At 37.8% G+C, this 24,002-nt stretch overlaps 1 protein-coding gene across 1 annotated transcript in view; it reads left to right on the top strand.

Annotated features, from left to right (window-relative positions):
• Nucleotides 1-21,451: 21,451 nt before the first annotated feature.
• Nucleotides 21,452-24,002, top strand: part of rerea (arginine-glutamic acid dipeptide (RE) repeats a) — a 158,452-nt gene continuing 155,901 nt past the window's right edge. The window contains 1 exon segment of the mRNA XM_052090942.1: nucleotides 21,452-21,973. The gene's annotated coding sequence lies outside the window, so the exon portion shown is untranslated.

Genomic DNA, 24,002 nt, shown 5'->3' with positions numbered 1-24,002 from the left:
CATCATATTTTATTATTTTGTATCTTTCCCTATGGTAGAGATTGTTGTCAACCAGTTCAAAAAGTTGATAATGAAGCATCAAATAATTTCCTCTGGTTTGTTAAAAGCTTGGGTAACACTTTAAAATAAGGTTGCATTAGTCAACATTAGTTAACTACATTATTAGTTCACATGAACTAACAATAAAAATATTTTTCATCACTTATTAAATTCATTTTCCAAGTTAAGCTCAATCGACTGCATAACGACATAATGTAAATGTCACAAAAATGATTTAGACTTTTAAAAAATAAAATAAAATCTTAGTTACAGTAAGACACTTACAATGGAAGTGAATGGGTCCAGTCCATAAACATTAAAATACACTCTATTTAAAAAGTATAGCCACAATCAAATTATATGCATTATCATGATTTTATTGTTATAAAATGAGGGATTTGCCTAAGTTTACCAGTGTTATGTTGTCATGACAACGAAGTTATAATATTGGATATAACTTTAAACGGAAAAGGTTAGTAAGCGATTACACACTATTAAACTATTACACACTAAAATCATGTTAACATGTATAATGTTTACATCCTGTGGCTTTTCTTTAGAAACTTACTATAAAATTGTACCCTACTGTAACAACGAGTATATGTTTTGAGTCAATCCTGTCGATTAAGCTAAACTTGTATTGAACCCAGAGCATTAATCTTGGCTAATGTTAATTTCAGCATATACAGTACTAGAACATCAATACATTTTTAACATTAACAGTTGCTTATTTTAACATTAGTTAATTCATTATAAGCTAAACAAACAATTGACAATTGTTTATAAAAAAGTTTATAAATTAACATTTCCCATTAATAAATACTGTACAAATATGTCTCATTGTCTGTTCATGATATCTAATGCGTTTACTTATGTTAACATATAGAAACTTATTGTAAACTGTTTCCAAATCTAGACTGATGAATGTAGCCAAGCATCGCTATTGCTATCCCTCATCATATTGCATATTTCTCTTTTGGAAAAAAAACTGTTTGTGATATGGATATGAATGATACCTCAAATCATGCAGCATATTACTATCCAAGTAATTGAACTTGTTTTGTGGACACTTAACGGGCAAAAATAAAAACAGTACATTGAAGTAGGGACTTAAGCCAAATCTATAAACTAGAATATGGAGACTTGGGGATGGGCTTTATTGACTTGGGCAAGTAGACAACCACCCAGAAGACCCTAGAATGGCAACGTGCTATTTCACTCACATTTGCACATTGTGGTGGCAATTTTCTAAAAAAAATAAAATAAATCTAATTAGTTTTTAATACATTCCTAAGCACTGAGGTGTCACTGAAAACATTGAAATCTGTACAAGAGTTTAAGACATGTTACAAAATGATTAAGTGTGTTTTAAGTGAGTAATTTATGAAGGAATGCTCTTTAGAGGAAAAAGCCAGAGGGCTGAGGTCATGGTGAGGAATTCCTCTCTGCATTTAGAGTCATTTAATTCATAATCTCTCTCTCTCTCTCTCTCTCTCTCTCTCTCTCTGTCTGTCTCTCTCTCTCTGTTTTGCTCTCATCCCCAGGCCTGGATTGCCGCAAACAGGCTTAATTTACACAATGCATGTTGGTTGGTGCCTGTGTTAATAACGAATTCCTCAGAGGTGACAGGTCTAGTGTTTTGGATATTTAATTGAAGTTTTAGGTTCCTTTAATTAGCCAGCTGCAGCATGTTCCCCATCTGCCACTGTGCTTCACCGTAAGAGATCCCTAGTGGGAGGAGTGGTACAGCTTATACCTAAAGTGAGAAAAAGGCGAGGACCAGAGCTAGAGAGTGACAGATAGTGAGCGAAAGAGAAAACTGACAAGGAGGGGTAGATTGAATGGGAGGAAGTATTTTTGTACATATTTTGTTGTGCTCTTCCTGATGCTCGTGCAGAGAGGTCAACGAGACGTGCGAGGAATCAGAAAGATAGAAGAGTGTCTGTGCTGGTACCTGGCCTTATCCAAACACTCAGGACCACCATCTTACTGCTCTGCTCACAACCGTATTAAAAACCATTTACAGTTCATTAAGCATAATGCTTCATCTCTCTCCTCCCACCTCTTTTCGTGTTGCCCTGCACAGACAGCCTGCCGCCTACCACAAATAACTTTTCTGATTTTTTGTGGAAATTAACAGCCTGCATTATGATCATCAGGCAGGAGTGTTGATGTTGATTTTATGTGCTTTGTTTTTCCTTCATTGTCAGTAGTCTTCTTTGAGAGAGTTGGAACACAGTGACAGGGATTGGAATTGTACAAATCTGGTTCCTGTATGGATCCATTTAAAGATTATTTTAGTACATTTGAGGTAGAAACATTTGAAAATCTACAGAACAAAATAGGGATATCCCGGTATCATGTTTAAGACTGAGTACGAGTACCGTTACCTTTTTTTAGTACTCGTCGATACTGAGTCCGTTAACTGTTTATTTTTTTTATTTTTTTTAGATTACAGTTTGTTTACATTGTATCATCAAAATGGTGTTTAAGTAAATACATTAATTTAAACTTTAATCAAATGAAAGTATATCAATTTATTTTCAACATTGCATTGTATATTATTTTTTATAAAATAAAGTGCTTTTATTCAGAACATCACAGCACAATACATTGGAGTTGTTTTTGTCAGATAAAGTGCTACATAACAGAGAATCACAGATGTAAGATATTGCTTAAATATAATACAATTACTATTGATTTATTATTATTATTAGTAGTAGTAGTAGTAGTATAACTGTTAATATTACTTATGTCATATTGTTTTTATTTAAATTGAGCTTTTATTTTGAAGTGTTTCTGTGTTGCTATGACCACAGAGCTCTCACATAAGACACCAGCTTCACACTCCAGAAAAGCTAGTTGCTATGTGACAAAGTGATTATTAAACCACAAAATGTTTTCTGTTTGTGCCTCGTGCTACAAAGTGAAATTGCACCCTGTTCACTGTCATCTGCTACAAAAAGTGTGCTCAACGCTCTTGACTGCGTAAGCACAACACTGTAAACTATATATTTATATTATTAAATCGCAACTTTTGCAGTAAAATAATCTCACTAGGACATAACGTGATTTTAATTTGTGTGCTGAATGTTTACGCAAGGACATTCGTACATCACATGGAATCCGTTTTATGTATCGGAGCATTTTTACATGAGTACATGAGCGTGGTATTTGACATGATACTAGTATCGGTATCAAGACATCCCTAGACCAAAATGTAACTCCTTTTTTACTGTAAATCTTGACAGAAGTCTCCTTGACGATCATGATTTCAAGCTCGATTACACTTCCTCGTAGAGTTCTAGATGGCGCTATAGGAACTGAGATATTTTTCTAAAAATCTTTGTTTGTGTTCTGCTGAAGGAAGAAGTCATACATATCTGGGATGGCATGATGGTGAGTAAATGATGAGAGAATTTTGTGGCGAACTATCCCTTTAAGTGTGGTGTACAGTTTGCATTGGCAAAAAAAAAAAAAGCACGTTCGAGAAGAGTTAACAGAACCGAAATCATGAAATTTCTGGTTATTTTTTATAAAATGGAACTAGTTCCTGTTCCCAACTCCCTACTTCCCAACTATGCAGTGAGAAATGCTGGCTCTGGTATGAGTAACCGGAGTTGTGTTAAGTAAGCGTTATGTAGCCTAAATGTTATTTCCCAAGGCACTTTAAGTGTTAGCCTACCGTGAAGGACTGTGATGACTCAAGAGCCTTACACACACATTCAAACGCACACCAACTGCTCGTCCAAGCAATCAGTGAGCGCACTACTCGGCATTAATGGTGTTTGCTTGTGTGAATCAAGCAGAGAATGCTCCCTCATTTTCCTTGACTCAAAGTCTCTTATGTCTTTGCCATAACATTTTTGGTAAGAGGCTGCTCAATCTTTGTAATTTTAACCTTGACTAAATTCAGGCATGCTTTGCAAACCATAGTGTGATTTGATAATCATCACATACAAATGACCTGCAGTCTGTTTTGCTGAGCATTAGTTTGCATGCTAACCCTAACTCCATTTATGGAGCTGAGTCAATAGCTTGCATAAAAAAAAGCCTGGAGTGGTTTGCAGTCTGGACTGTCTTTGTGCGGATGATTGTGTTAATGTTTCTCTTCTGGGCCCTCACTCAGTGATTGTGATAGAAAATTGCACCGTGAGGAAATGGAGCTCAGCTGACCTTGGATCAGTCTCTTCCATAGCTAGGTTATGTATAAGCTCAGTGCACAGGCTGCCAGTAAGTGAAAGCCATGTTTTTATTTTCCTGCAGAGGGCACTGTGTCAAGACGCATAAGCAGGTTTATCCCCCTTCCCCCTCTCTGTCTCTACTGCCAAGGAATGTTAAATGTCAGCCACTGGGCCAGTGTGGTAGAGCACTGGTATTAACCTGAATTGAATAAGCACCGGCCAAGCGATGATTTGAATTTATTTGCAACATGTGGCGCTGGTGGAGGAGTGGGTCAGGAGCTACAGGCTGTGGGAGTGGGTTTGAATGACTTGAACAGATATTTTCTGTCTCCTCTTCTGTCTGTTTATTTTTAAGGGCTATTTGTAATTGTCAAACAGATAAATTGGCTGCCATCTGTTATATCGATATTAAATAAATGAACAAGAGTGTAGCCAATACGTGTGTTCTGTTCTGCATCCATAATAGAAGGGGAATTATTTAAATTTGATGACACTTTGTCACAGATATAGCCATTAACTGTAATTTAGCATAATAATAGCCTTTTTGTAGTAGATTGGACGTGTTTATTATTTTGGGTGAGAACAGACCAAAATCGAAGTCCTCAGCAGTCTCCTTGGCTATCATGATTTCAAGCTTGATTAAATTCCCTAGTGGCACATGTGTCATGCGTCAAACACTAGGAAGTGTAATCGATGCTTGAAATCATGATCTTGCCAAAGGCTGCAATGGCAAAAAATTTTTTTGATTTTATTCTGTTCTCACCCAAATTAAACTAAATCGCTTCAGAAGACATTAATTAAAACTCTGGAGTCATATGGATTACTTTTATGTGGCCTTTATGTGCTTTAATGGAGCTTCAAAGTTTTGGTCATCATTCACTTGCATTGTGTAGACCAAAGAGTTGAGATGTTCTCCTAAAAATGTTCATTTGTGTTCTGCATAAGAAAGTCATACACATCTGGGATGGCTTGAGGGTGAGTAAATGAGAGAATTTTCATTTTTAGGTGAAATATTCCTTTAAGGGTTAATTTTGTTGCCTCCTAGGGTTCCTTGTTTTGGCACATTGCATGGATCCTTCATGGACAAGCGAGCAAAGCGAGAATAATTTCAATATTAAAAGACACTCAGAATTCACCAAAAATGTCATCTATAAAGCAGGAAACTGACTATTTTATGGAATAAATGTGTTTGCCACATAGGGTTTGTGGACTGAGCAACAGTTCTTGCTGTTTTTTTAAATACAAGAACCATATGATTTTCATGACTTTTGGTTCCATTGACTGGTCTCGAAGGTACGCTGATGTGGATGGAACACTGTACTAAAATACTCTGACACAGTTTCCTTCTGCACAATTCAGTCGCAGTGCTACCTCTTTATTGAATCTATTGCTCGAAACACAGTGTGACCCTCAAATGAGCTGGTTCTTCTTAGTGAATTGGGTTTATTTTAGTGAATTTGGGTTTATTTTTGATTTGTCAAAAAAGATTTTGGCAACAAGCTGCAGTAAATGCAATAAGAATAGCATTTCTTATTTCTAAATAAATGTTCCTCAAAAGTAGCCTGTGATTTTCTAATCAGCCAATCATGTGGCAGCAGTGCAATGCATACATAGGTCGGGAGCTTCAGTTAATGTTCACATCAACCATCAGAATGGTGAAAAAATTAATCTCAGTGATTTTGACCCTGGCATGATTGCTGGTGCCAGACTGGCTGGTTTGAATATTTCTGTAACTGCTAATCTCCTGGGATTTACATGCACTACAATCTCTAGAGTGAAAAGAGAATGGTGCCAAAAACAAAAAACATCCAGTGAGTGGCAGTTCTGCGGGAGAGGTCAACAGAGAATGGCCAGACCGGTTCAAGCTGACAGAAAAGCTATGGTAACTCAGATAATCACTCTGTACAATTGTAGTGAGCAGAATAGCATCTCAGAATATACAACACGTCAAACCTTGAGGCGGATGGGATAAAACAGCAGAAGACCATGTCGGGCACTTTATTTAGACAATGTTCTTTCTAATAAAGTGCACAGTGAGTGTATTTTGCAACATGATTAATAGTGAGTCATCTCCTGCATGCTTCACCATTAAAGGCAGCTGCCTATGTATGAAGTATGCAGTGAGGCAGCTCACTAGGTTTTGGAACAGAGCCTTTGTTGTATCAGCTTTTATTTGCATTGTGAGAAACCAGCATCTCAAACCCTCTAGAGATCTTTTATTATTTGCATATGTTTTGTTTTTGAGTATCATGAAGTATTGACATGCTCACAATTTTGTCTATTATCAGGGCTTTTTTTGTGTTTCAAGTGTTGATTATCATCTCACAGCCTTGCAGTCACCAGCACTCCAAATTATGAATAATTTCCTGTCATTACCTAAGACAGAAGAGCTGAATGAACACAACACCTCTTTCTCAGAGAGAGACAGTAAGAGGGAGGCTGGTGGATGGCAACACTTTGTGTCGTTGTGTGCTGATGGATGTGCAGGGCTGACTGCTCAGCGAGCTTACTTAATGGGGAGCGGTAGGCTTGTCGCTGCACTTTTCTCTTTCAGCTGGGGAAAACGAGGGGCCATGCTTGGCTAAGCACAGAACAGGCACTCCATTTCACAAAGGTTAGAGCTGCCCCATAATACAGGCTAATCAGCAGGTAATCTGTTTTCTTTCTGTTAGATTCTCACCAGACAGAAATGACCGAAAAACACATCTCAGTGAAAAGGAACTTAAGTGATCATGATTTTCTGTTTTTTAGGTCTTTTGCGTTTGTGGCAAGTGTGTAAAGCTAGGAGCATGTTGGGTTAAGTGGAGTGAGGTGAGATTTTTTTTCTATGTTTGGATGTTTGTTCCCCCTCCCCGAGCATAGACACCACATTTCTATTGAGCTGACAATTCCCTCGAGATGCCCTGCGACCCCTGGGCAAATGGAGAGCACTGGCTGTGGTCTGAAAAAGCAGCCAGCAGCTTTTGTTCAAGAGCATTAGCATTAAATCACACATATCTAGTTAAAACAGGAGCATTTAAACATAATACTTGACACCAGCCAACCATTTTTTCTTAATAAAGTGCCATGTAGATTGCATTTTTGCTAAATATAAATTTTCTGACGGCAGTTGAAATAAGATCTAGCAGAACTGATACTGCACCACTACAAAGTACTTGAAAATCTCACTAAAGCAGTGTTAAGGGAATGAATGGATGACTGATATAATGGTGTTTGACATGAGAGCCTTAGTCATGAGAGCTGTCGGTAGAGTTTGAAATCAGCCAGAGATGGAGGGGCTGCGGCAGGCGGGGAGGTGAGGAATTTCTAAAGCTGATTCTGAAGAGGAAGTGAAAAGGACAGACACAGACAGAGAGAGAGAGAGAGAGATGAGTTGCATAATGAGATTCAGGCTGCTTAAAAAGGTCAGTTGTTTTTAGTCCTTCACAGACTCATTTGTCTCTGCACTTAGTGAACTGATATTGTGGTTTAATTCATTGATGTGTATTTCAGGCATGTCTAAAATTCCCCGGATTGGTCCTTTAAAGACAACCTGAAATCAAATTTGACCCTACTTACTTTTTATAATAAACGTTCCCTGTCTCATTGTGCATGAGACATGCATGCATGTTATTCTAAAGCACAAGAAAACATTTTGTTTTCAAAATGTAATAAATTTTTCTGCCACATTACTTTTCTGTTGATGTGAGGTTGTTTGGGTGGAGAAAAATAATATTAACTCAAATTATCAATGCCCACTTTTCACGATCCAATCAAATCCTGATGGATAAAATTAAGCCCATTCTTCATTATTTTCCACTGAATATTTCGTTTGACATGGAATTATGTCACATTACAGAGGTTAAAGTTATTGCAAATGTCATTTCATATTGTCTTTCAGCCAAAATAGTTTTTTTCTGCTCTTTTAATGCCAAATTAACAATTATAATTGAACAAAAACAATCAGTAATAAGTAATATTTCTGTGTTCTTTATATTTCAATTAACAAATAATAATTTTCTCCACCTCTGAAATGACTTTTCTCTTTATGTAACCAAGAACATGTAGCTTTTATTGACAAAATTGGTACTGGTAGTAGAAAAAAATAAAAGGCTACTAAAAAATATTGTTGGATATAATCAAGTCCCGCCTTACAGTACATTATGTTTCCCTTGGAAATCCATCATTTTGCAGAGGTTACATGCATTGCCAATGCCATATCATATTGTCTATAAGATCTTGGGGGTCATATTTTGTCTGCACTTTCATGCTCAAGCAAAACTGACTGAACCAATGAATTATTAATTATAAAAATATTACACACTCGAATTGAGTCTGCCCCACTCAAATCATCAAGGCTTAGATATCCTTTCTATCTCTGTCTCTCCATCATGTTATTTTCCCCCTCTCTGTGTGCGTGGCTCTGCTCAACAGCCATGTTGCCTTGGATCAATGTCAAGTGATGGCTTGAGAAAGACACAGTCAGTGCTTTAGCACTATGTGCCATTTGAGTTTGCTGCAGTTATTCCCATTCCCTGCTGCACTGAGAGATAAACATACACGTGTAGAGAGAGACGCTGTGAACATGCAGCTGTTAAGGAGGAAAAAGCCCAATGTTATAATATAGTGATCAAGTCCTGGGAGTTCATAACCTTTATATGTAGTAATTGCAGAAGGCTAAATGCTCTAATTCTGTGGAACAGATGGCCCAGAGACGTTTCATACATACTATGTGCAGCTTCATTTTAAAATTAATTTAAAAGGTTGATATCAAGGAAGGTTGTCAACTCTCAGGTGAACGACACAAGTTTTACTTTTTTAAATATAGAACGTCATGTCCAACCAAGACTCAGCCACAGAGAGACTGACTTCCAAGTTATACATTTTTATTGTTAAGAAAAATAATACTAACTCGCTACAATCTCCTCTGCTAAAAAGTGCGATTGTAAATAAAGAACGTCACATCCAAGATTAGATTTAACCAATGATCAACGCTGTTTGACTAGCTGAGTTTTCCTAGGTTAAGAATTTTAGGTTAAGGTGTGCGAACAGGAGACATAACACCAAAGCTACACCTTAGCAGAATAAAAACTTCAGTGCATTTCGTCAAACTTTTTAGGCAAACTAACTATTATAATTAGCCTGTTCACCCGGTAAGTGTAAATTAGCCTTCAGTCACCATTCACTTTCATTGCAGTGATTGGTGACTGAGAGTAAACATTCTGCCCACCATCTCCTTTTGTGTTGAGTGGAATAACAAAAAACATATGTGTTTGGAACAACATGAGGTTTAGCAAATAATGACAACTCTAATTTTATGGTGAACTATCTCTTTAAATCAAAGTGGACTTTCTTTTTTCTGTAGCACTTCTGATCAAGGGCTTGGTTATAGTACCTTTGCACATTTTGAGTGCAACATACCCACAAAATACACATACACAGAGAAAAAGACCACAGTCTTTCCTCTGTAAAATGTTTGGGATTTGCTGTAAGTGTGTTTATTTTTATTTTTTTTATAAATCAGCCCTTCCAGCTGTTTTCTGTTTTTTCTCTGAAAGGCTAGTGATTGCTCTAACACTCAACTGCCGGACGATGCTCAATGTAAAATGTCAATGTTTTTAAACAGGTGCTTTGAGGCAAGGTCCTGATGTTTTTATTTCCACAGTTCTGGCTGCAAGGGGGAGGGAGAGAGAGTTGCTCGGGGAGCAGGATGAGAGTTAAAGGCGCGTGGAGGAGGGCTTGAAATCGGTGTGTGTGTTGATTTGGGGTGGCGGAGAGGAGGGGAGGTAAATCGTGTCTCTAGAGAGAGTTTATGTTTGGATTCATTTCTAAAGCGCAGAACCAAGTGACTGTGAAAGAGCCCGTTGCTTAGATCTTACGTGCTGTTCTTTTATTCTTTTTCCCCCTTATTGTTTTTGATAGGAATAGACTTTTGTTAAATAAATCATCAGTATAATTCCAGGTGACGCATTAATCTTCGGTTTGTTTCCTCATGTGCATAAAGCTGCAAAGGCTGGATGCTGTTTCTTCATTTATTGCCTGCATTTATTCACTTGTTCGCTCATGCATCCATGATTTATTTCCTTTCTTTTCTTTTGTCTATTTTTTGCTTCCCCCAGAGTCTGGTAGTGTGAATGCTTGTAAAGAGGGCTGAGGGTCCTTGGAGACGTGGAAGTAAAAGGCAGTGGAGGTTAGTCACAGCATTACAGCTGTAAATCCAGCTGTTCTTTTCCTTACATCTCGTTCTTTTCTGCCTCTGATGCCAACAGCGCACCTCTCTGATGCTTTCCAGAAACCCCCTTTATTCTTCAAACAAACTGACTGACTTAATTACTGCACACTATCTGCTTAACAGCAGGAATGATATAGTTCGGCATTTTCAAATGTGTTTATTATTTTAATACTATTTTCAAATTGGCTTTACATTTCAGTGTAGTTTAAGTTTGTTTTATCAGTGGTTTTGAGAGGTACCGTAAAATGTTTTAATTCAATGCAATTATTGACTAAATTAAAATTTTGATTATTACTTCTGATCCACTGTTGTTAGATTAGATTTAGTTTTTTGTTTTCTTGACGTTAAAGGGATAGTTAACCCAAAAATATAAATTCTGTCATCATTTACTCACCCCCATGTCGTTCCAATCACATATGACTCGTTTCATGGAACACAAAGGGAAATGTTTCAGAACTCAATTCACTTTCATTGCATCTTTTTTCCATACAATGAAAGTGAAAAGGGAGGACTAATAACACTTAAAAATTGAATGAAAAAAATCAATTATTAATGTATTAATTCAAACATAACAATGTAAATTAATTACCTTTTTAAATACACAAATCATTATACATTATGTATTGGTTGTTTAATTTATGTTTTAAAATGCTTTGAAGTATAACAATAACATTAATGAATAACTCATTTTTCAATGGACAAATAAATTGCTTTTTTTTTGCCTCCATCACTATTTACTTTTATTGCATCTGTTTTTCTATACATTGAAAGTGAATGGTGACTAATCTTCTGCCTAAAATTTTCCTTTGTTTTCCATGTAAAAAATAATGTTTTAGAACAATATGAGGGTGAGTTAATGACAAAAGAATATATAGTTTTTGGGGGGTGAACTATACCTTGAAATAATTTATTGTAGTGTAAATAAATGTTGGGTAACACTTTACCATAAGTTTGTATTGGTGAACTACTGTAAACAACATTAGTTGACAGAAACTAACGATCAGCAATACTTTTACAGCACTCATTAATCTTATTAAATGTTAATTTAAACATATACTAATACATTTTTTTCCATTAAAAGTTGTATATATTAACATAAGTTAATGCAATATAAACTAACGTGAACAAACAATGAACAATTGTATTTTTTAAATAATTAACATTAACCAAGATTAATACATTCTGTTAATAAGTATTGTTCATTATGGATTCATGATATTTGATGTATTCAAGTTAACAAATAGAACATTATTTTGAAGTGTTACCAAACGTTTTTGTGTCAGTAGTTTTCATTATAGTTTGAGTATATAGTAGTAACCCTGCAACAACGGCATCCATTGAACCTAAGCATGCTAACAGTGACTGATGTGTTCTTGTGGTAATGTTTGACCCCACCCTCTTTATGTTTAGCATGACAAACACAATCAGACCGTTGCTGTCCAGTCTCAATGCCGCCCACATTGCATGCTAACCCAGTATATGTGGTGCCTGTGATTGTTTTGATATGACCCCTCCTGTTAGCTAGTTACAATGTGTCAGGCTGAATCCGAGGATGCAAATGAAGGTAATAAATCCAGCAATGATATGGAGGCAGTTTCTCTTGAAGCACAAGAGCGGCTTACTTAATGAGTTTGATAATTGGTTTTTTGCTGGCTAGGCATCCCTCTTTATACCTCACTCTCACTTTCTCCTCTTCTTCTTTAACTGGCCTTCATCTTGAGGCAGGATATCTTCTCTTAATCTTAATCCAAGTACACACAGTCTGAGACAAATTTTGGGGAATTGGTAAAATATTTGGTAAAAAAAATATTTTGCTGTTTAATCAGCAGTCTTTGATCGACTAGAGTGACATTCTCGCCAATGATTAATTGCCTTCGCATTGAATTTTAGCCTCCAACGAAGTTCTGAAAAGTCATTAAATTTACATTTACTTTAAAAGTTTGATTTCAGTCAGACTAAACAATAACTCCTATTCTGTAAATGCTTTAGTCCGATTTTTGTAAAGTTGGACTATTAGACCTAGATAAAGCAATTTAGCTTGGCTTCGTCCACCATACAAACGCGTTAATCGGACTACAACCGGCTTTGGGATTATGCGGATGTATGCTCGGCGATGCGCAATTTGTGTTTAATCCAGTGTAGTTGTTATCCTTCCTTTTAAATTTTGGATTATGCATTGTGTCGTATACTTGGACAGACATGGACATGACTTGAAACTCCCGGTCAATGAGGACAATAGTGACTAAAGTCTTGGCCAAGATGTTTATCGCACAGTCTGACATAATAGACTGGCTTTTATCCAAAATCTCACTGTATACATATTATACAGTCTTTCAAGAGACAAACATAAAAGACGGCAAAAAAATGCACAGTGTACAAAAGGCCTCTTCTATTATCGACAAAAACATTAAGACATCTATTCTGTGGCGTCTCTCACATCACTGCAGAAGATGGCACCATCATATGTAATTTTATAAACTGATAGTAGTGCACTTACACTTTTTTACTACATTGAAGGATCCAGTGTTTTTCCAGGCCATGCCCAAACTAATTGGTCTGTTTTCGTTGGAGGAAAATGCTGTTACAAGATGGATGAGAGGCGTGAACACAGCTAAATCAATGCGTTTTCAAACTTAAATGTATTAGTGTGGACAAGGCCTTAGTTGCACATGATGTGTAGCTGCGAACTATAGCATATTAGCCAACTTCTAAACGTTTATCACTTACAGAGTAATGTACATATTCACACAACATGAGGTGGTGGGAAAGCATTCAACCGGCCAGTTGCCTGGACTGGTAACCCCACCCCTTCTGCTAAGTTACATCCATAATGCATAAAACATCCAGAATTCTGCACACTTTTCAGGGTTAATGCACTACTAAAGGCTGGAACTTACTCTATGCAAGTTTGTGTACGCAGGCGCTTGTAGCTACTTTCATGCCATCCCAAATGTGTTTATTCCTACAGCTGAACAAAAACAAAGATTTTTAGATGAATATCTCAGCTCTGTAGGTCCTTTCAATGCAAGTGAATGATGACTAGACCTTTTAAAGCTCCAAAAATCACATGAAGGCAGCATAAAAGTAATCCATACGAATCCAGTTTTAAATCTATGTCGTTTGAAGTGATGCAATCACTTTGGGTGAGAAATAGCTCAATATTGAAGTCCTTTTTTTACTATAAATCTTCACTTTCACTTTCAGAATGAGAAAGTGAAAGTGGAGATTCATAGTAATAAAGGACTTAAATATTTTATCTGTTTCTCACCCACACCTATTATATCTCTTCTGAAGACAGATTTAACCACTGGAGTCATATAGATTTATTTTATGCTGCCTCCATGTGATTTTTGGAGATTCAAAGGTCTGGTCACCATACACTTGCATTGTAGGGACTGTCAGAGCTGAAATAATTTTCTAAAAATCTTTGTTTGTTTTCAGCAGAAGAAAGTAAGTCATACTAATCTGGCATTGCATGTGGGTGAGTCAATGATGAGAGAATTACAATTTTTGGGTGAACTATCTCTTAAATGTCATAGACTTTTGAAGGGAATCCTATCGTCCCCTTGAGTACTAAGGCTTGTGACAGCAGACAACCCCACTGCTTAGGTCGGGACGTTATGGGGCACACAGAATGTGAAAACCTGACAGGGAGATCATAGGACAGGGCTGAAAGAAGTGTGAAAATCACACCTTGCCAATTCAGTATGATCTCATTTGCATTTGAATGGTATTCCAGCTGGTAAGCACAGCCTAGGGCATGATGACTGCTGAAACAACAGTGTGAGATACTGCTGAGAGCGTTTGCTGTTTGACAATAGCCTTAATGCTCTGATCTGAGCTCTTCAGCTTTAAGATGTTAAACAGCAGAGGAATAAGTTTCTTTTTTTCCTTTTCCTCTTTGATTTCCTTACAAAACAGCAAATATTTACACTGCTAGAGACAATATCAACTATCAGTTGCTTCCTAAACTATCTGAAATTTCTGTCAGCTGTGCTTTATATGGCAGTGGATGATATATAATGGTTGTAAGTGGCTAGTTAGTCACACAAACAAATCTTCTGTTTTGGATATGGTTGATGGTAGCAACTTGGCACTGATGTCTAGAGTGAGAAATAAACAATGAATCACCAAATGCAGTCTCAGAATTTCCCACCACTGTAAAAGTAATTAAACTCAATGCTACTTTTACTACCTCTAGGAGATTTTTGTGTTCTCACAAAAGTTTTGCATGTCTTTGTATTTTACTCTTGAGACGAGCTGAAGTGTGATTCCTCATACTGTCCAATGGGTGGCAGAGTGAGAGACTAAACACATAAACGTTCCTTCTCACACATGGAATAGATATGGACAGTGGAGCTTAAAGCAACGTCCTCCATTCACTTCCCTTTTGTTTGACTTTTTAAAAAGGGTTGATGCTGTACACAAAGCATCCAAGCATGTATTTGTGAGACACTTTAAATTATTAATATTTTTTTAGATATATTGAAACAGATTCAAACAAGCCTTACTTTCTTGACAGATTTTAAACATTTTATAAGGCACAATCACACACCCAGATAAGCAGTGGTGCTTTTAATAAGCATATATTATTAAAGGGGTAGATCATTTACTAACACTCATCGTTCCAAACCTCTCTGACTTTCTTTTATGTAACACAAAAGGAGATGTTAGACATTCACTTTCATTACATGGACTTTAAGATGCAATGAAAGTGAATGGTGACTGAGGCTAAAATTCTGCCTTACACCTCTTTCATGGAAGAAAGTAAGGGAAACAAGTTTGGAACAACATGAGGATGAGTAAGGGATAACATAACTTTCATTTTTGGGTGAACTGTCCCTTTAACTGAGACAAATGCATGCAGCTCTTGCTCTGAGACGGCTTATGTGAGTTCTCTGAATACACATAGAATCAGGGGCTGAGTAAAGTAGCATCTGGGGAGGCTTATATTTGTGTGTGTGTGTGTGTGTGTATTTATACCTCTCTGTCTTGAGAGAATGGAGGATGGAGGGGTTGCTGCCCTGATGGGCTATTTACCATTGGCAAAAAAAGAGAGAATTCAAGGCATCCACACAGGAGCTTTGCAGCTACTTAACAGCCAGCGTGAGCTTGTGTTTGCACTTCTGTTTATTTTCAGAAGTAACCACTAATTTAAATCTGAGTAAGAGTTTATGCACGAGGCTGAAAACTGGTTGGCCCGTCAGGCGGTTTGCCACTCATCTCTCAGTGAGCTCTCCACTATGTAATTACGTGAAAAGAAATACACGTAGACCTTCCCTTTCGTGTTCTCTGATCTAATTTGTTTACCAGGTGAATGCAACACATCTGGAAATGTGAGTGCTTATGTTGTATTTTCCTAATGTGATGGTTTTGAATCTAACTGTCCCTTGAAAGATGGATTTTTTATGAGTTTGTGCAGCTTGAGAATACGATAAATAACCTCACCAAAGTGTCACAGGGTTTGAGGTTTCATGAGCCTGCCAAATATGGATGAATGGCAAAGTAAACAATATACTGTAACTATGCTGGGCTTGCCACAGTGTAATCTCTCAATAAAATTGAGCGTACTTGGCTTGCTTCAAAAGAGTTTTACTTTCCTCTTTGTTGCATTTATGATGTTATATAATGGGTTGGAAGGCAGTTATCTCTTTAACTACTGTTTAAAAGGGGAGGGTTGAAATGTTGTAGTATGTTGCTTCTCTGGTCTGTTTGTCAAAAAGCACAGATTATTTTGGAATCCTTTTGATATAAGAACATATATATGTGCCTACAAACATTCTGCTTAAAAGTGTCCCAGAACTCAATCTAACAATTAATGTAACTCTATTGAGAGTGAAACCAGTTACATCTCCCTAATGAAGATGACAGAGCAGTACAGCCTATATTCTGAAAATTATTTCAGGTATTTAAATTCACCTTTTAAAAGGATATTCTGGGTTCAAACAAGTTAAGTTCAGTTGACAGCATTTGTGGCGTAAAGTTGATTACCACAAAAAAATTATTTTGACTACAAACACATTTCCATTATCAGGCCAAATAAAGGCGTGCCAGGGCCAGTTGCATTCCCACTGTAACTTCTGGGACTTCATCATGCCTGCTCTGGGCTTTCTCTGGGCCAATGGCCTTTTGGCCCAGCAATTACCCTTGGGACAAACAAGGCCAACTGGGGGTTGAAGAGTTTCGCCGAACTAGCCAGGTTGTGTATCAAATGCACAATGGTACAGGTTGAGGGAAAAATAAAAAAATGGCAGGTACAGTACAAATCTGTTAAAATGCACAATGGAAAAAGTGGTAGAAAGAAAGACATTTCCATAAAGATCGAGATCATGAACGGTGTGCTGGGATATCGTCCCGCTCTGTGTGGAGCGACTGCTCGGGACACTGTGGCAGTTACAGTCTGTGAGTTGTCAAAGCTAACTTAACTTGCTAGCTAACTAATGTTTACAAATTATATAAACTTGATATTCTAGATAAAGATAACATGATACCTCAGCTTGAGCTTCCCTCTTGCTTATGAAAGGGGCGGGGTGTGTGATTTTGGCACCAGGACGTGTGATAAACACAAAGCACAAATGCTGTCGATTGAGCTTAACCTGGATTTTTCGTTGTGTTTTTACGATTGCAGTATTCTGTGTGTAAATGGGTTTGCTTACAGCTTTTTTGCTGTTTCAGCTCACCAGTCCATGCCTCGCTTAAGTCTCAAAAGTTGTCAAATATTCTCATCTTGAAAGTGCCAGAATGCTAAAATGGCACCCGGCGAATTGAAGTTGATTTCTCGTCAGCTACCAGAGAAAGTCTGTCAGTGGATTGAGTGTGTGCACGTGTGTTTGAAGGAAAAGTAAATGGAGGTGGAAGTGGCTGGTGTCTGTTGAAGGCAAGCACGAGTGTTTGTTCCTGATGGCAGGCATCAGAGTGTGAATATGACCGCTGGTGAAAAACGAAGGCGAGAAAAAGAAAAGGCAATGGTGCTCGCTGAGATCAACCTTCAGTTTCAGGCACTCCGGACTAGTGTTATTTTGTTTCACTTTGAAATTGTTAGGCAGTAGAGTTTCCTCAAAGACACGTGGAATCACACGTTTTTATTAGTGGGGGGAATAAATCTTGTCTATCCCTGAAATGGTGTAAAAGATTGTTTGATTTCTTCACGCTATTTTTACTGCTCGATAACTCGCTGAATCTTATACCAAGGAACATTTGCTTTGAATGTTTTTCTTTTTTTCTGTCTCCCTTCCACTTGTCCACTGATCCCTGGTGAATGCATTAAATGAAGTTACCAGATATGAGTGCTTAAGGGGCCAGGGCGCTCAGAAGCTTTGCTCAGTCAACAATGTCATATTCTCTCTCTCATTTTAGGTTTTGTTTTTCAGCTACTAGCTGATTTATTAGTATGGAAAGGAGTTTTAATCAGGGTCCATCTATAGACTTCAAATACCTTTAGTGCTAGACAATCAAGCCATCAGAAGGCATTTAAATCAGTCATTTATTAATACGTAGCTTAGTTCTTTTATACGAATTTATTAGATCAATATTGATTGTCAAATATGAGAATTTAACAGCTGAAGTAACTATAAGCATGTTTCAATAATAACCATTTACAACTCATTCATTCAATGGATCTTAAGCAAAACCACCTCCATAACGCACTGGTGTGAAGGGGTCAGGGTACAGTAGCTGAGGCATTGTGATGGGGTATTGAATGCAGAGCAGAACTGAATAGACACAGTCAGCTTCCCAGATACATGCTTAGGCTTGTAGAATGCATTGCTTGTAACTGCACCGGTTGTCTCCTTTCATTATCAGTTAATGGTGCCCAACTTGACAGGGCCATGTGATAAACAGAGGAGCTGTGAAATCCTGGAGGTGGAGTTCTCGTCTGCCTGATAATGGGATCTCATTTGCTGTTGCGAATGCCTGTGGAACAGTCATCTGAATGCATGAAATGCAAAGCATTCACCCTTGAAACAATTTTGGTTCCCTTTCAGTCTCATAAAGCAACTCGAATGGCTTACATTTCCTCTGAAAAATCAGCTTGTGTTTTGCGTGCTGCTCGATAAATCAGTCCAAAAGCCAAGCATTTTACAGCCTGCTTTAGTTTCAAATTTATTAGAGTCATCAGGGTGCTTTGATTATGTTACCACTGCATTTTTGCTGAAATAGCTGTCGAATGTGCATGCGCGTATGTCAGCCATCCAGAAGAAATGTTTGTTTACGCATAATATTCATCGAACAAACACAGTCTATACGTGCACTTTCCTCCCTGATTCGTTCCTCAGCAGTAATTAATGGTTTGCCAAATGCATTGTTGTGTTTTTTATTTTATGAGCTATTAGCTAATCTATCATTGGCTGATTGCAATGATTGGGATCTCTTTGAAAACAGCATCTCTACATATGTTACCTTTGCACAGTAAGGATCTTGCATAAGCTAGTGACTAAGGTTTCCTGTTGGGCACATTGTACGTGATATCAGGGTGGCTCGGGGAGATAAATATGGATGCACTTGAGTAAATGTAATAAATACGCCTGAATGTGAAGCTCAAACGCTTTCCAGGAGGGGAGGAGGTAGCCTGCTGGGGTGTGAGTGAGTGTGTGTGTATGTGTGGGAGAATGGCAGAGCTAAGGATTGTCAGGAGAAACAGAAGTCACACTGTCTCTGGCTCCCCTGGAGCGTTTGCCAGCACTGGGATCACTAGGGACACCTCCTTCTTTTGAAAAGCTGACAGGCTACATGGTTTGCAGCACAATAAAGGGCCTGCAGTACACCAAACTCAGTTCCTATTGATCTTAGCTGCCTCTGCAAATATAACATTGATGTTGGTCTGAGAGGAGAATATCATTATTACACTATTTATTAGTGTTGCTATATTAGATTTTGACAAGATTAAGTGTGTGATTCTATAAAATAATATTTTATAAGTCTATTATTACAATGCTTTAATGTTTTTGGATTCTCTAATATTTGATTTTGACGTGATCAAGTGTGTGATTCTACACCACAACATTTTATTAGTCTATCGTTACAATGCTTTAACACTTAAATGTAGACCTCAGATCTTTTGAGACTGGAGACATCCTTTTACCACCTGTACCTCGTCCAGTTTTGGAGTTGTGCCCACAACTATTCCTCTGTTCCTCAATCTATCTCTTATAAATTGTGTAATGCAACAAAAATGCCACAATTGCAAACAATAAATAAATACATTTAATGGTTTACGTAAAAAAGGTGTATTAGGGTCCTTTTTTTGCACTTCCATAAATTATTTATTTATTTATTCTTTTTCTACCCAATTTGGAATGCCCAATTCTCAATGCGCTCTAAGTCCTCGTGGTGGTGTAGTGACTCAATCCGGAAGGCAGTGGACAAATCTCAGTTGCCTCTGCGTCTGAGACCGTCAATCTGTGCATTTTATCACGTGGCTTGTTTAGCGCTATTCTTTGCTCCATCCACGCACAACTCACCACGCGCCCCACCGAGAGTGAGAACCAAACCTTATAGTGACCATGAGGAGGTCAAACCATGTGACTACCCTCCCTAGCCACCGGGCCAATTTGGTTGCTTAGGGGACCTGGCTGGAGTCACATAAATTAATTTTGTTATGATTATTTCATATCTATATAACTTAACAATCACATGATATCTATTTCTTTGTTTATTGAAAGAGAATGTAGGACTATATTCATACAAATATATACTATATACCATATGTGTGTACACATGCATATTATACATGCTATTTCTTACTTAAGGTGGCGCTGTTGTTTCAGTGATTGACTTGATTTATATTTAACATTGCTATTTGATAAAGAAACAACATGGAAGTAAACTATAGCAAGTGCAACACATGAACAGTATGATATTTTAATTTGGGTGTACTACTGAAATGAAGTTGTGTGTCTATTTAGACACAATAAGTGCTTGAGAAAATATGTATTTGTAGCTTATGTGTTATCTTATATGTTATGTGTAGTACAATATGTGTTTGAACAGACATTTGCGTCTCATGAAATTTCAGTGTGAAAGTAATGAATCCTGTTCTAGATTTGTCCTGATTTGTTGCATTTTCTCTTTGATATTTTCAAATTGTCTTGAAAATAGTTTGAAAATGTTACAGTATCTGGGTATTTTATAGATCCATTTTTTATTTATATATGTGCCGGGTGCCTAAAGACCGGAATATGAATAATAGAGTGTTTTGGTGAAATTTCAATGCATTTAAGGGTTAATGTTGTTAGATTCTCTAATATTTGATTTTGACATGGTCAAGTGTGTGATTCTACAAGATAACATTTTGTCTATCATTACAATGCTTTAATATTGTTAGATTCTCTATATATATATATATATATATATATATATACAGTCAGTTTTTATATAAACGGCAACAAAGAATTCATGTTCATCATTTGTTTTGAAACGCACACTTGTGAATACGTGATTCTGTTACGTTGGCGGGGGGAAACAGAGTAATTAATTCATTATGTGAATATGCAAATGAGAGCGAAAACCTAGAGCACCAACACACAATGTATGAGCAATATTCACTGGTTGTTTTGTTCTCAGTCGCAAATCATTTGGCTTGTTTTATAAAGCGAAACAGAGCAATAAAAACTAGAGGCTCATAATTGGACATATAAAATCAAAAGTCGGGATCTGGTTGAGTTGAACGGTAGGTTCTTGATAGGCTATTTAGCGGTGTTTCTGATTATGTGTTTGTAATGATCTCTTGAGGTGGAGTAGGGGCATTAGTATTCTTCACAGCAGCCATGTGAATGTGGATTCAACATCTTGCTTAGCGATGCAGTTTCTTTACCGACTAGCTATATCACCACGGTTTACGATCAGTCACGATTCCCGTCCGCTCATTGTCGAAGACAATCATTTGAATCCAGTCCATGTTTTTGTTTTGATCGCATTTTAGAGGGGGGGGGGGGGGTTCTCCTTCACTAGTGTCTGGATAAAGAAAGACTAGGTCAGCCATGTGGATGTGTCTGTTGAACAGCTGAAGAGGAGGAGGAGGGGGTTATACAGAAAGAGAGAGAGATAGAGAAAGAGAACGTGTTGTGTGTGCATATGAAAGAAAGCGCGAGGAGAAGAGAGAGAGAGCGCATGAGTGTGAGCGCGCGCGCGCGTGTGTGAAAAAGGAAGCGGAGTCTGTAAACGGCGAACTCACTGATTTCCTACCCTCCACACAAACTACCGCACTGTATCAAGCTTTACTTCTCCAAGAGCGTCAAAAGCGTTCGGAGTTATCACACGGCTGAAGGAGGGGGAACCGCGTGCGTTTGGAAAAGAGTCCCCGGGGCGGTGTGAATGCGAATAAATTAGTAAAGCGAGGTCGTCTTTTGTTGAGGCATTTGCCCAGTTTCTCCTCTGTATGGACATCGGCTGTCTCTGGATAAAGTATCAGCCCTCGGGTTCTTGGATTTTGGCCCAGGCCGAGAAGTTCGGCAGGGTCAGTGTGAAGGGAACAGACGTGGAATTGTGTTTGAAGTTGTTTGCAGCAGCCCGATTGAAACTTAGATCATCATACTGGCGGGTGAGTTGTGCCTTGGCGACATTGACTGTGTGTGAAAGAAGAAAAAAGATTGAGGGAGTTTAGAGGGCTTGAGTGGGTGGGAAGGTAAATGGGGGATAGAGCTGGAATGTTGGCAATTGCTGCGGGCGTACAAGTTTTTATTGCATGTTTCACTTTTCTCTGCTGTAGAAAGAGACAAGCAATGTGGAATCTTTTAAGGATGCTTTGTGGCATCTAGTTGGTAGTCTATCAAGTTGGATACATTGTTGTTTTTGATTCATTTTCAGCTGTTTCTACTCTTAAATTCGTCCACGTGTTTCCATTTTCTCATATGCATTAGGTGAATTATTCATGCTTGCTTGGATAACTGCAACTACTAAATAATGCTTTTAGAGTTGGAGGTGCTATTGCTGCTGAACATCACCAATACATTAAGCAAACTGTTTATTTACAAGACTTGCAAAGTAATCAACAATGTAATCCCCTGTTGATATCCTCCACAGATTACAATGAGTTATAACCTTTTGTTTACTAAAAACCCTGGGAGTATGGGAGAGGTTTTGGTAGACTTGCCTGACCAGTTGAAGTCTGCTATGGGATGGCCAAGTCAGCCCAACTTCTCTTTGTTAACTGGAGCACATGAACCATGGCCCATGATGATAACAAATATGGTTGTTCAGCCATTAGTGATGTGTTGGTGGTAAAAAAAAAAAAAAAAACCCAAAGGAGCTTGGCTGTTGTGTGCGGGTAGGTGGGGGGTGGTTGAAAAGACTTGTCTGAAACGGTTTTTGTTTCACATGCTCACTTATCTGATCTCAATCTCCATACTGTGCATGTGAAGGAAGCGTCTTGTATTCCCTATTTAGTTTATTGGTCATACTTTAAATTCATGTGACTTCTGAATATGCTAGTTTCCCAACTTGTAACCTTTTAAAGGAGTCATAACACATTTTTGTTACTTTGCACAAGTAGGCTAAGAGACTAGACTGTTTATATTAGGAAGGCCCCACTCTTTGTGGCCAAAGCGGTCAGCCCATCCCCCACACTAGGATGTTTTTTTCCTTTCCAATTGTTTATCATTTAATCATGTGCAACAAGATTGTAATTTGTGATTCAAAAGCTTCAAATCAGTTGATTCCATTCTGTAAACAGAACTACAAGTAGTGTTTGGAGGTTGCTTGAACTTATATCTGAAAATCCTCGATCACTGACTCTGTTAAATCGCAAGGATTTGGATTAAATTTGACTACTCTATGGACATATTGACATTGGTAATCTGTTATCATAACCATGTACAAAGTATCTGCCCTAATCCTTTGGTTCATTGAAAATGGAGAGAGAAGAAAAGCTTTCAGAAACCCTGTTACTCATGCCATGGCTTTGAGTGTAGCCTGAGGTGAAAGAAATCTAACATTTAGTGAAGCATCTCCTGCAGAGGAACTGAAGACTACAGAGAGGAACAGAATGCTTTCATTGTCTTTTGTTACATTCATGAAAAGCTGTTTGAGCTTGATGACTTTAAAATGCATGGTCTGCAGGTTGAATTTGTTAAAACGGCCTACTCATTGCCTGTTAATTGAAGCCATCTGCATTTGTAGTCAGTCGTGTGTGTCATAAACCTTGAATAAAGAAATAAAGTGTTGCCTATTTTGATCAGTTTTAGAATTTGGTGTTTCCAAATGTCCTTGTCTGAGTTCCTTCATCTTTGGTGTCTCTCAGTTTAAATGACTTCTAGCTAACAATGCAAGTGCTGTATGTTTTAATGTTCTCGTTATGATACATCTGGGTGCCGGGCCTTCATTTGCAGTGTGTGGGTGTATGATTAACTGTGTCATCCTTCTCCCTTAACAACTGCTTGGCTCTTTGCTTGAGCAGCCGAGAAAGGCTACTAAATTGTTAATGCCTAAGTGCACAATAACATTTAGCCTATGTGTTTTCACAGAAGCAGCTACACACACACACACTTGGTGTTTGTCATTTGCATTTAATTGAATTATCCATGCAACCAATCAGATACATTTTTGTCAGGGAACATATCTTAACCATTCTG

This window comes from Xyrauchen texanus, chromosome 25, assembly GCF_025860055.1.
Source record: "Xyrauchen texanus isolate HMW12.3.18 chromosome 25, RBS_HiC_50CHRs, whole genome shotgun sequence".
Taxonomy (NCBI): domain Eukaryota; kingdom Metazoa; phylum Chordata; class Actinopteri; order Cypriniformes; family Catostomidae; genus Xyrauchen; species Xyrauchen texanus.
This window is presented reverse-complemented; position numbering and strand designations above follow the sequence as displayed.